Genomic DNA, 14,854 nt, shown 5'->3' with positions numbered 1-14,854 from the left:
AGAAAACCATGGTCCATGACTTTCCTATATTAAGATCTGGGTGAATTAGGTAAGAGGTTCTATCCTAAGTCCCAGGCAACTACAATGTTGATGATGGATGGTGTTATATGTAGTGATGATGAACGATGTTATGTAGTGATGATGGGTGTATATAGTGATGATTGAATAATAAAAATAATAACAGTTTATGCAAAAAGCGCCTGCTTGCTCTACCGTTTAGTGAAAAACATGGTGGAACCCCATTAATGAACTATTGATGGAAGAAGTTTGAGACTGAAATTGAGACAATGTGGAGCCTCCCGGAGGTGGCGTCCCTACCGTGGCCAAGCGGATGAGCCTTCAAGAACCAGCTGATTCTTATAATAACAGGTATTATTGACAACAATGTGTGTGTGTGTGTGCGTGTCCTTATTTTTGTCAGCCCGAAATCAAAATCACAAATCTAACAAAAACTGAATCGTTGCATGGAATGCAGGACTCTGGATGCTGGCACAGAGTGAGCGTCCTGAAAAGAAAGAACCACCCTTGTAACGAAGTTGCTTTAGATATAACATCGACATCGCAGCAGCCATCAATAGGTCGGTCCCCAGACGAGGAATCAACACAGAACAGGCGCCTACAGCTATGGAGGAGGAGGCCTGCTGCTGAAGAAACGCATTTATGGCGATGGCTGTGCCATCCTGTACATCCTACGCAGGCTAACTGAGATGCCTATTGTGATCCTTGACGTCCTTGATCTTTCCAAGCCACACACTGAATCCTTTCACATCATGCACTGTCGGTTGCACTTTCCCAACACTAAATGCAGAGGATGACATCGGAGGCCTTTTATGCCGACCTCGATAGAAGATATAATCTATCTAGCAAGATAAGGTTGTGCTTCTTGGTGACTTCAACAATGTCAGGTTGGCAGAGATGCTGACATTTGTGAGGAATCATAGGGAAAAGCAGGACTAGGTAAGTGTAATCCCAACGGTCTACTCCTTCTCCAAGAAATTGTGCTGCACAACATCATTATCACCAATACCTTGTTTGACAGGCTAAACTAAATTCTGGGATTCAGTAATAAGATCCAACGGAACACTGTCTCATTCACTACATCATTGTCAGAGAAAGAGACCACTGCAACACTTATCATCGGCTTGTCAGGCCAAGCTCTCCATCTAACCCAAGCGAAGGCAGCAAACCTCCAGAAGAGGTTTTAACACTAAGCTTCTGGAGGACCAGCGACGCTAAATGCCTTCAGAAACAGCCCGAAAATGGCTGATAAACAACCCGACAGCAACCTTTAAATCGAAATTGCCGGGCCTGGTTGTTCTCGACTTGCTGTCATGACCAAAAACCTGCCAGAGACCCTCGACTGAACTGGGCAATCAATTATTCGTCAATGATAGATGTTGCTGCTTTAACTGCCTAGAGGGAGCAACTCTCAGTCTCGGACGAAAGCCCAGCCGCCTGCAAGAAAAAAGTGGCAGCCAGAGAAATTTCGCAATCGAGAACGACTGGTTTAAAAATAAAAGCACGTGAAACGCAAAAAATTTGCAGATCAGCACAAGTTGCCTAAATTTTTTCGATTCCACTAAAAGCATTTTACTTAGACCAACCACGTGGCGCAACTTATACCTACTTCATCGGCAAAAACTCCGCAATTCAAGACGTTTGAAGGCCTTCAGTGCTGGAAAGAGCACTACCATTCACTGCTCAACCGAAACACCGATGTAGATGTCCTGACTACCCATCAGGACCATCAGCATCCAGGGCTGACCCACCTGTATCCTCCAGCCACTGGATGGGGTAGCTAATACCATCAAACAGATGAAAAATAACAAAAGCCTCGGGGCTTGAAGTGGAATCCCAGCCGAGGTGTATAAAGCTTACCATACCGTCTCCATTCTCTCCTATGGAGAATATATACTAGGAGAAAAGGAGGAAATCCCCCAAGCTCCTCAAAGAGCCTCCACTCCGTGTCCTATAAGAACAAGGGGACCAGTCTGGGCTGGCAACTACCGCGGAATCTCGCTGCTGTCCGTGAATGGCAAGATTATAAGCCCCAGTCCTCTAAACAGACTTCTTCCTGAGGCGGAAAACTTTACATTTTTAGAATCTCAATGCATAATCACGTGGCACCACAGGCTTTTGATCTTTGCTGCTCTTCAGATGGGAAAAATGCAGAGAACTGCGTCGTGACCTTTACACGGCTTTCATCTACTAACCAAAGCTTTCGACTCAGTCAACAGGAAGCTCTCTGGTGGACCCTCAGCCGTTTTGCCTGCCACAAAATTCATCACCATTGAGGAATCTCTGATGTTATGACATGTCTCTGCACAAAAGCACCCTTTTTATTTCTTCCCCATCCAAACGGGGGTTAAACAAGGGTATGTACTTGCACTATTCGCCAGCGGGGTGGACATTGCATTCATGAAGGGTCTTTTCAACATATGAACGACTCAGACAGGAACAAAGTGTGTCGACAGGTTCCATTACTGAACTTCAGTAGCCAAGACGACCTACCCTTGTGTACACTAGGGCGACCTATAGGAGATCCTAAACACCCTCATGTGCGTATACACACTTCGGTGTTTCAGGTGAATGTAAGTAAGACTCAGATTCTCTTTTAGCTGCCCTGGTTCAGCCGCATCCACCTAGCTTGGCGCGCACCCCTCCTCCACTTTACCCGCTTTCCGGTATCTCGGCTCGCACTTGTCCACCACCGCGGGCATCCTTTGAAGAAGATTTCAGCATCATTATCACATGTGCATCTTAAGCCTTTGGGAGAATCCGACACCGTGTTTTTCAGCTGTTGGAACCTGAAATTATCTACAAAGTTACATGCTAGAATTGCGCAGTACAATTCCTCCCACCCTGCTATGCCATAGCAGCGAGGCGGAGCAAGGCATAGCTTTCTGCTTTGTCTGATCATCTCTCTGGTTCGCTGGGAAGACAGAGAACAAATTTCAGTATTCTTGTTGACACCAACTGTAGAAACATCAGTACCATTGTCCAGCTTAACTACTTTATAAGTCACCAAACAAATAGTAAACGCATAACAGGCGGGCAACTGAAAAGGTATAAAAAGATAATCTTAAGACAAACTTGAAGCGGTACCAAATCGACTCACCTGGGGAACGGTACTCCACCGTAATGCTTGGAGGATTACCGCACAGGAAGGTGTCAATACTTTCAGAGTTAATGACTGCATAACGAAGACAGACAAGCGCCCACGCCGGAAGACGCTGCCACTGCCCCTCCCGCTGGTCAGCCAGCATCTGGGATCGACCCTGCCGTTCCCGCATCGGCCTCTTCAGGTCACCTCAGAACTCACCAACCTGGGTGACATCTTTAATAACTCATATCATTTCGCAAATATTCTGATATTTCTGGCGATCACCAAGCGAGTTGTGGTGGCAGCGGGCCCGGCTGGTGCAGGTACTGGTGCCGGTGTCGATGAGCCTACTTTGGCGGGGGTAGCATCCGGATCTCTCTCGGCCCTTTGGGGCCAAGTGTTCTACGCTGGTTTCCTCCTAGTAACGGTCACTTCATGTAGTGACAGCCAAATAGGTGGTATATATATAATCTTACATCAGTGCAACCATAGAAATAGTGGTTATTTCTGCCAGGATATATAAACAAGTGTTAAGTGTGACGTTTTCTTGCTCCCCAGTCATAAATTTCTGATGTGTGGATTGTCGCCTACAGGCGGGTGGCCCTACACCCGCGCGCACGTAGCCACTACTGCGGACACAGCAATCAGCTTATACTCTCTCCGCCCACCTCTCATAATAACTGGTTTATTCTTCTGTATGGGGCCAAAGCGGATGTCGAAGGCGGACGTAACTCTCGTCCAAGGCGTTTTGGGGGTACTATGCCGGGTGCTGGTCATTATAGCGTTTGTGCTAGCTGGAACCAAAATTGTATTGGCTGTGATTTGTTGCAAGAAAAGAGCCGACCATGTGGCGGTTTTGCAGAAGGAAACAATGATTGATCCGCGCGGCAGGGAGCCGACGCAGGCGGCCAGAGTGGATATGTTATTGTGAATGTGTGTGAATCGCCGGTACTTAACCGTGCGATGATATCTAAACGATATCAATGAGTCTACTCAACACAGAAAATGTATGGCTGTGGCACCGCCAGCCAATGAACCAATTGATCGTGGGCCCATCGTGCCCGGTGGCACCAGGATCGGTGGTACAGTTTACCGAAACGAAGACGTTTGGGCTCCGTGCTTGGTTGGGGCGCAACCCTTATGCCACTGACCAGCGTTACTGGTGACATCGTTTATAGGGGTAAATAAATGGTTAATTAATGCCTTCCTAAAGAAACCATCGACACTTGAAAAAACGATTGTGTCGTTTCTGCTGCCCAGAACAGACACACACACAGACCACACTGCTATTCCTATAATAGCCAGATGGATGTTATTCGTCATGGCCGTAGGTTGTTATAATCATAACGATCGTGGATTTGTTATAATTATAGTTCTTATTTGGTATAATCACCAGAAGTGGTTTGGCCTGTCGTCATAATGATTTAGTATAATCCTTGGTCGTGGTTGTTATAACCATGATCATGAATATTACAATAATCATGTTCGTGGTTGTTATAATCATTGTCGTGATTTATAATCAAGCCATGGTTATAATAATCATGGTCGTAGTAGTTATAATTATGGTCCTTGTTGTTGTATCATGGTCGTGGTTGTTATAATCAGACTCGTGGTTATTACATAATCATGGTGTGATCGTTATAATCATGGTCGAAGTTGTTCATTTATAATCTCTGTTATTATCATGGTCAGTAGTTCTGATTATGATCATAATCAGACTCGTGGTTTGTTATAATCGTAGTTTGTGATCGCTATAATCATGGTCGTGGTTGTTATGTCATGGTCATGGTTGATATAATCATGGTCGTGGTTGTTATAATCATAGTCGTGGTTATTTATAATCATGGTCGTGGATTTGTTATAATCATGGTCGTGAGTTGTTATAAAAAAAATTGGCCTCGTGGTCTTCAGTCGTTATAATTATGGTCGTGGATTTGTTATAATCATAGTCGTGGTTGTTATAATAATAGTCGTGGTTAGTATAATTTTGGTCGTGAAGTTTGTTATTATCATGGTCGTGGATAAACATAATCGCCAGTTTGTGATCGATTCATAATCTTCGTGTTTGTTATAATCATGGTCGTGGTTGTTCTAATCATGATCGTGGTTGTTATAGTCGTAGTCGTGGTTGTTATGATCATAGTCGTGGGTACCATCATAGTCGTGGTATTATAATCGAACTCGTGGTCGTTATAATCATGGTCGTGAATTTGTTATAATCTGACTCGCGGATTTGTTATAATCTGACTCATGGTTGTTATAATCATGGTGTGATCGTTATAATCATGGTCGAGGTTGTTATAATCTCATTATCGCGGTTATTTCTCATCATATTATGGATTGTTATAATCATAGTCATGGTTCTTATAATCAGACTTTCGTCGTTTCTGTCATAATTCGTGATTACTAATCATGGTCGTGGTTACTATGATCATGGTGCATTCTTTGTTATAATCACTTGGCCGCCAGTTTGTTCTAAATCAGACTCCGTAGTTTGTTATAATCATGGTTGGCGATCGCTATAATCATGGTCGTGGTTGTTATAATCGACTGTCGTGGTTGTTATACTCTTAATTGGTAGTTTGTTATAATCATAGTCGTGTTTATTACAATTATGGTCGTGGTTGTTATAATCATGGTCGTGGTTGTTATAATTAGACTCGTGGTCTTTATAATCATGGTCGTGATCGCTATCATGGTCGTCTGCGTTGTTATAATCTGGTCGTAGTTGTTATAATCTTGGTCGTGGTTTATTTACTAATCATTGTCGTGATTGACTGTGATATCAGTCCGTGGTTATTATTATCATGGTCGTGTTTGTTACCAATCTGACTCGTGGTTGTTATAATCATGGTGTGATCGTTTAATCATGGTCGTGTTGTTATAATCATGATTGGTTATAAGATCGTGGTTGTTATAATCAGACTCGTTTTGTTATAATCATGGTTGTGGTTCTTATAATCAGTTGTGGTTTGCTCAATCTGGTCGTGACGTTATAATCATGGTTGTGGTTGTTATAATCATGGTTGTGGTTGTTATAATCCTTGGTTGTAGTTGTTATAATCATGGTACGTGGTTCTTCATCATGAATTAGTGAGATTTGGTCTGGTTTAATTATAATCCTTCAATTACTAAGTTGTTATAATCTTCGTCTAGTTCTTCTCAATCCTCTTTCTTCTTTTTGTTTTCTCTCATTATTCTTACTCTTTTTACCTACATTTAACCGACTAATTTCTACATGTTATCATCCTAATACTTGTTCTGATTTTTGTTTTACTAATCGCTGTCCTTCCTTTGTCTCCTTCTCTAGTCTCCTTCTCTACTATCCTTCTATACCATTCTTATTCTGTCCTTCCATCCCTCCATTCATACCTCCACCTCTCACTATCCCTCTCTCCCATCTCCTTTCCTCTCTCGCCTCTTAAGGATAATAATGCTTCAGTGTCTCTTCTTCTCCTTCTCTTCTCCCTTTCTATCTTCTCCATGCATTCGTGTTATTTTCTTTTTATCTCTTCTCCTTTTCCTTGTACAGTCAGCCACAGGAATAAGTATACTGTACACACTGTAGCTGTAAGGTCCGAAAATGGTCTGGTAACGTTGAAACTGCGCATCCAGACGCAAGATGAAACTCAGCTCCCTCCCACCTGTTATCTCTAACTATTTTCTGTTTCCCCTTCTATATTCTTCTATTTATTCATCTTCCTTCCTTTACTAATCCAAACAACATTAAAAAAAATAGGCTAAGAGAAAAAGTGGGGGGAGGAAGAGGGAGCCGTACGATAACTGCAATCGTAGGCTGACAGAGTACAGCGAATGAGGGTGCGCCAAGTCCTTAGACTTGCATCGTTTTCCTGCGTAAATAAAATGGTTAATTAATGCCTTCCTAAAGAAAACTTCAACATGGGACCAGTTTGTTCCACTCTACAAAATTTTTGCGATTTTTCCACCAAGTTTGATGAAAAACGATTGTGCCGTTTCGGCTGCCCAGAACAGACAGACAGACAGACTGACAGACACACACATGGCTATTCCTATAGTATATTAGATGTCCACGAGGTGAATGAGTGACAGCCACCATAGTGGAATAGCATGTCGATGGAAAATGCGGACATATGGGTTAAAGAAACTTACTCAGAAATTGTCGGGTTACTCGCCAGCTAACCTGTTTGATCCACCGAAGTGTGCGCCACCTCATTCCCCTGGATAAGAATCAAGGATGTAGGGCTATAAGGGTGGGGGAAGTGCTGAGGCGGATCATCGGAAAATGCATAATGGAGGTGGTAAAGGATGATGTCAGGGCAGCAGCAGGGAACCTGCAAGTTTTTGCTGGCCACCAGGCTGGAGGGGAAGCTGCCATTCACGTCATGAGAAAGATATTTGAGCAGCGTGAATGTGAGGCCGTTCTCCTGGTTGACGCTTCCTATGCAAGGCCGCACTGCACAACATCAAGATTAAGTGTCCAAGCTTTGCAATGTATGTTGAAAACACCTATAGGAATCCAACAGACCTCTATATAGTAAACACCAAGGCTCTAAGAAGTGATACCATCATATAGTCAAATAAGGGAACAACGCAGAGGGACCCTGTTACAATGGCAATGTACGCAATAGGCCTATACGTGCTCCAACACATAATAAAATTTAAAACAACCGAGGTCAAGCACGTGGCGCATGCTGATGACCTTACAGGAGCAGGAAAAGTGGAGGACATCAAAAAGTGGTGGGACCTGGTAACATCACGAGGTCCACAAACAGGGTACCTCCCAAACGCCAGCAAGTTTTTCCTCATTATGAAGCCAGAACATTATGAACGGGCAATAGAGGTGTTCTGTGGAAGCGAGGTCAAAATAGCAATGGATGGCCAAAGACACCTAGGTGCAGTAATCGTCACGACGGACTTCAAGACTGAGTACGTAACGGGAAAGGTGAATGAGTGGGTTAGGGAAATCCAAGCTCTGTCTGATATTGCTAACACAGAGCCACATGCTCCTTTTGCGGCATTCACCCATGGAGTCAAGCATCGCTGGGAGAGAGGGATAGTGAGAGGTGGAGGTATGAATGGAGGGATGGAAGGACAGAATAAGAATGGTATAGAAGGATAGTAGAGAAGGAGACTAGAGAAGGAGACAAAGGAAGGACAGCGATTAGTAAAACAAAAATCAGAACAAGTATTAGGATGATAACATGTAGAAATTAGTCGGTTAAATGTAGGTAAAAAGAGTAAGAATAATGAGAGAAAACAAAAAGAAGAAAGAGACACTTATTATAACAACCAGGACCATGATTATAACAACCAGGACCAACCACGACCATGATTATAACAACCACGACCATGATTATAACAACCACAACCATGATTATAACAACCACAACCATGATTATAACAACCACAACCATGATTATAACGCTCACGACCATGATTATAGCAACCACAAATCAGATTATAAGAACCACAACCATGATTATAACAAAAACGAGTCTGATTATAACAACCACGACCATGATTATAACAACCACGACCATGATTATAACAACACGACTATGATTACAACGATCAATACCATGATTATAACAACCACGAGTCTGATTATAACAAACACGACCATGATAATAACAACCACGACCATAATTACAACAATCACGACAATGATTATAACAACCACGACCAAGATTATAACAACCACGACCATGATTATAACAACCACGACCATGATTATAGCGATCACGACCATGATTATAAAGACCACGAGTCTAATTATAACAACCACGACCATGATTATAACAACCACGACCATAATTGTAACAAACACGACTATGATTATAACAACCACGACCATGAGTATAACAACCACGACAATGATTATAACAACCACGACCATGATTATAGCGATCACAACCATGATTATAACAACCACGAGTCTGATTAGAACAACCACGGCCATGATTATAACAAACACGACCATGATCATAGCAACCACGACCATGATTATAACAATCACGACCATGATTATAGCAACCACGAGTCTGATTATAAGAACCACGACTATGATTATAACAACCACGACCATGATTATAACAACCGCGATAATGATTATAACAACCTCGACCATGATTATAACGATCACACCATGATTATAACAACCATGAGTCAGATTATAACAACCACGACCATGATTATAACGACCACGAGTCTGATTATAACAACCACGACTATGATTATAACACCCACGACTATGATCATAACAACCACGACCACGACTATAACAACCACGATCATGATTAGAACAACCACGACCATGATTATAACAACACGACTATGATTATAACGATCACAACCATGATTATAACATCCACGACCATGATAATAACAACCACGACCAAAATTATATCAACCACGACTATTATTATAACAACCACGACTATGATTATAACAACCACGACCATAATTATAACGATCACGACCATGATTATAAAGACCACGAGGCTAATTATAACAACCACGACCATGATTATAACAACCACGACCATGATTATAACAACCACGACTATGATTATAACACCCACGACTATGATCATAACAACCACGACCACGATTATAACAACCACGACCATGATTATAACAACCACATGATTATAAACACATGATTATAACAACCACGACTATGATATAACAACCACGACGACACGACCATGATTATAACACCACGACTATGATTATAACAACACGACCGACCACGATGATTATAACAACCACGACCATGATTATAACAACCACGACTATGATTATAACAACCACGACCATGATTATAACAACCACGACCATGATTATAACAACCACGACCATGATTATAGCGATCACAACCATGATTATAACAACCACGAGTCTGATTATAACAACCACGGCCATGATCATAACAACCACGACCATGATAATAACGATCGCGACCATGATTATAACAACCACAATAATGATTATAACAACCTCGACCATGATTATAACGATCACACCATGATTATAACAACCACGAGTCTGATTATAACAACCACGACCATGATAATAACAACTACGACCATAATTATAACTACCACGACCATGATTATAACAACCACGAGTCAGATTACAACAACCACGACCATGATTATAACAACCACGAACATGATTGTAACATCCATGATCATGGTTATAACAACCACGACCATGATTATAACAACCACGACTATGATTATAACAACCACTTCTATGATTATAACAAATAAGAACTATAATTATAACAACCACGACTATGATTATAACAACCACGGCCATGATTATAACAACCATAACCATCTATCTAATATATTATAGGAATAGCCGTGTGTCTGTGTGTGTGTCTGTTCTGGGCAGCAGAAACGACACAATCGTTTTTCATGTCGATGGTTTCTTTAGGAAGGCATTAATTAACCATTTATTTACCCCTATAAACGATGTCACTGTACGCTGTCAGCAGGACGGCGGTTGCGCCCTAACCAAGCACGAGAGTTCAAACTTTCAAGCCTTGGTAAACTGTACCACCGGACTTGCCACCGGGCACGATGGGCCCACGATCAATTGTCTGCTACTATTGGAGCAGCGTTTATTGGTACTACATTTTCAGGTTGAGTAGACTCACTGATATCGTTTAGGATATCATCGCACGGTTGGGTACCGGCGATTCACACACATTCACACACATATCCACTCTGGCCGCCTATGTCGGCTCCCTGCCATGTGGGTTCCGACTATTGTTTCCCTTTCTGCAAACCACACATGGTCGGTTCTTTCTTGCACAATCACAGCTAATACAATTTTGGTTCTGGCTAGCACAAACGCTATAATGACTGTTACCCGGCATAGTGTTCTGCACCTTGGACGAGAGTTACGTCCGCCTTCGACATCCGCTTTGGCCCCATACAGAAGAATAAACTAGTTATTATGAGGAGAGGGCGGAGAGGTGATAAGCTGGATTGCTGTGTCCGGGTAGTAGGGGCATACGTGCGCGCGTGGGTGTGTAGGCCACCCGCCTGTAGGCGACAATCCACACATCAGAATGATAGACTGGGAGCAAGAAATTGTCACACTTAACACTTGTTTATATATATATCCTTGGCAGAAATAACCACTATTTCTATGGTTGCACTGATGTAAGATTAGTTATATATACTCACTTGGTCGGCTGTCACTACATGAAGTGACCGTTACTTGTAGGAGGAAACCGCAAGCGTAGAACACTTGGCCCCAAAGGGCCGAGAGTCTCGATGCTACCCCCGCCAAAGTAGGCCTATCGACACCGGCACTGGCACCTGCACCAGCCGTCCCGCCAAGTACTCACAACTCGCTTGGTGATCGCCGGTGAACACACGGAATATTTGCGAAATGATATGAGTTATTAAAGATGTCACCTAGGTTGGTGAGTTCTGAGGTGACTAAAGAGGCCGATGCGGGAACGGCAGGGTCGATCCCAGATGTTGACATGTGGGGGGCTACATCTAGTGCGGGAGGGGCAGTGGCAGCGTCTTTCCGGCGTGGGCGCTTGTCTGCCTCGTTATGCAGTCGGGCTAACTCGAAAGTATTGACACCTTCCTGTGTGGTAATCCTCCAAGCATTACGGTGTGGAGTAATCGTCTCCCAGGTGAGGGGGTCGATTTGGTACTATTTCAAGTTTGTCTTAAGACTATCTTTATACCTTTTCAGTTGCCCGCCTTCGTTATGTTTACTATTTGTTTGGTGACTATAAAGTAGCTGCTTTGGACAATGGTAGCCTCGATGCTTCTACAGTTGGTGTCAACAAGAATACTGAAATTTGTTCTCTTGTCTTCCCAGCGAACTCAGAGGATGGATTGTAGACAAAGTTGGTGAAAGTTTTCAAGTGCCTTGCTCCGCCTCGCTGCTATATAGCAGGGTGGGGAGGACCACTGCGCAATTTACATGTAACTTTGTAGATAATTTCAGGTCCCAACAGCTGAAAACACGGTGTCGGATTCTCCCAAAGGCTTAAGATGCACATGTGATACGATGCTGAATCTCTTCAGCGATGCCCGCGGTGGTGGACAAGTGCGAGCCGAGATACCGAAAGTGGGTAAAGTTAGAGAGGGTAGTACCGCTAAGCTAGGTGGATGTGCGGCTGAACCAGGGGCAGGCTAAAAGAGAATCTGAGTCTTACTTACATTCACCTGAAGACCGAAGTGTGCATACGCATGTGCGTAGGTGTTTAGGATCTCCTATAGGTCGCGTTCAGTGTGAGCGACAAGGGTGAGGTCGTCTGCATACTGAAGTTCAGTAATGGAACCTGTCGACACACTTTGTTCCTGTCTGGAGTCGTCTTATGTTGAAAAGACCCTTCATGCGGAATGCAATGTCCACCCCGCCGGCTAGATTGGTGCAAGTACATACCCTTGTTTAACCCCCGTTTGGATGGGGAAGAAATAAAAAAGGGTGCTTTTGTGCAGGACAATGCCGCTCATACCATCGTGGAGATTCCTCACAATGGTGATGAATTTTGGTGGGCAGGCAAAACGGCTGAGGGTCCACCAGAGAGCTTCCCTGTTGACTGAGTCGAAAGCTTTGGTTAGGTAGATGAAAGCCGTGTAAAGGTCACGACGCAGTTCTCTGCATTTTTCCTGTATCTGAAGAGCAGCAAAGATCATGTCAGTGGTGCCACGTGATTTAAAGCTGCATTGAGATTCTAAAATGAAGTTTTCCGCCTCAGGAAGAAGTCTGTTTAGGAGGACTGGGGCTATAATCTTGCCATCTACGGACAGCAGCGAGATTCCGCGGTAGTTGCCACAGTCTGACTGGTCCCCCTTGTTCTTATAAATATTGACGATGGAGGCGTCTTGAGGAGCTTGGGGGATTTCCTCCTTTTCCCATATATTCTCCAGGAGAGAATGGAGACGGCTGGTAAGCTTTATACACCTTGGCTGGGATTCCATCAAGCCCTGAGGCTTTGTTATTTTTCATCTGTTTGATGGCATTAGCTACCTCATCCAGGGATGGAGGATAGCTGAGGTGGGTCAGCCCTGGATGCTGATGGTCCTGATGGGTAGTCAGGACATCTACATCGGTGTTTCGGTTGAGCAGTGAATGGTAGTGCTCTTTCCAGCACTGAAGGCCTTCAACGTCTTGAATTATGGAGTTTTTGTCAGATGAGCAGAAAGGGGCTGCGCCACGCGTGGTTGGCTCATAAAATGCTTTAGTGGAATCGAAAAATTTAGGCAACTTGTGCTGATCTGCAAATTTTTGCGTTTCACGTGCTTTATTTTTAAACCAGTCGTTCTTTAGATTGCGAAATTTCCTCTGGGCTGCCACTTTTTTCTTGCAGAAAGTGTCAGCTTTCGTCCGAGACTGAGAGTTGTTCTCCTAGGCAGTTAAAGCAGCACATCTATCATTGACGAATACATTGATTGCCTGGTCTGGCCGAGGGTCTCTCTGCAGGTTTTTGTCATGACAGTGTCGAGAATAACCCATTCGGCACTGGGATTTGGGTTGTTTGCTGTCGGGTTGTTTATCAGCCCATTTTCGGGCTGCTCTCTGAAGGCATTTGTTATCGCTGGATCCTCCAGAAGCTTAGTGTTAAAACCTCTTCTGGAGGCTTGCTGCCTTCGCCGTTTTGGGGCGACGTGAAGTGAGAGCTTGGCTCTGACAAGCCGATGATAAGTGTTGCAGTGGTCTCTTTCTCTGACAATGATGTAGTGAATGAGATGCCAGTGTTCCAGTGTTTGGATCTTGGGTGTTGCCACGAACCCTTGAATTTGTCAGCCTGCCTAAACAAGGTATTGGTGATAATGATGTTGTGTGCAGCACACTTTCTGAGAAGGAGTAGACCGTTGGGATTACACTTACCTAGTCCATTTCTCCCTATGATTCCCTGCCAAATGTCAGCATCTCTGCCAACTCTGACATTGAAGTCACCAAGAAGCACAACCTTATCTTTGCTGGGGATAGAGATTAGCATTCTATCGAGGTCGGCATAAAAGGCCTCCTTGATGTCATCCTCTGCATTTAGTGTTGGGGAGTATGCACTGATGAAAAAGGCATGATGTGAGTGATTCAGTGGGGCTTGGAGCATCATGACGCGCTCGTTGATCACAATAGGCATCTCAGTTAGCCTGCGTAGGATGCGTTGGTGGATGGCACAGCCATCGCCATAAATGCGGTTTCTCTCAGCAGCAGGCTTACCCTTCCAGAAGAAGGTATAGCCCCGTTCTGTGTGTTGACCCTCGTCTGGGGACCGGGACTCATTGATGGCTGCTGCGATGTCGATGTTATATCTAGCTAACTCTTTTGCTACAAGGGCGGTTCTTCTTTCAGGACGCTCACTTGTGCCAGCATCCAGAAGGGTCCTGGCATTCCATGCAACGACCAGTTTTTGTTTAGATTTGTGATTTTGATTGTGTTTTCGACAAAATAAGGACACGCACACACACACACACACACACACACACACACACTTATTATTATTACTAACAGAATCGCCGCCCTCCGGGCGGCTCATCCGCTTGGCCACGGTAGGACGCCACCCTCCGGGAGGCTCCACATTGTCTCACTCTTCAGTCCCCAAAACTTCTTCCATCAATAGTTCATTAACGGTGTATGTAAGTTCCACCATGTTTTTCACTACAACGGTAGAGCACAGTATATTTTTTTTTGCATTAAACTGTTATTATTTTATTGTCTAATCATCACTACATATAACACCACCCATCATCACTACATATAACATCGTCCATCATCACT

This window comes from Homarus americanus, unplaced genomic scaffold (genome assembly GCF_018991925.1).
Source record: "Homarus americanus isolate GMGI-L3 unplaced genomic scaffold, GMGI_Hamer_2.0 scaffold36734, whole genome shotgun sequence".
Lineage (NCBI taxonomy): Eukaryota > Metazoa > Arthropoda > Malacostraca > Decapoda > Nephropidae > Homarus > Homarus americanus.
This window is presented reverse-complemented; position numbering follows the sequence as displayed.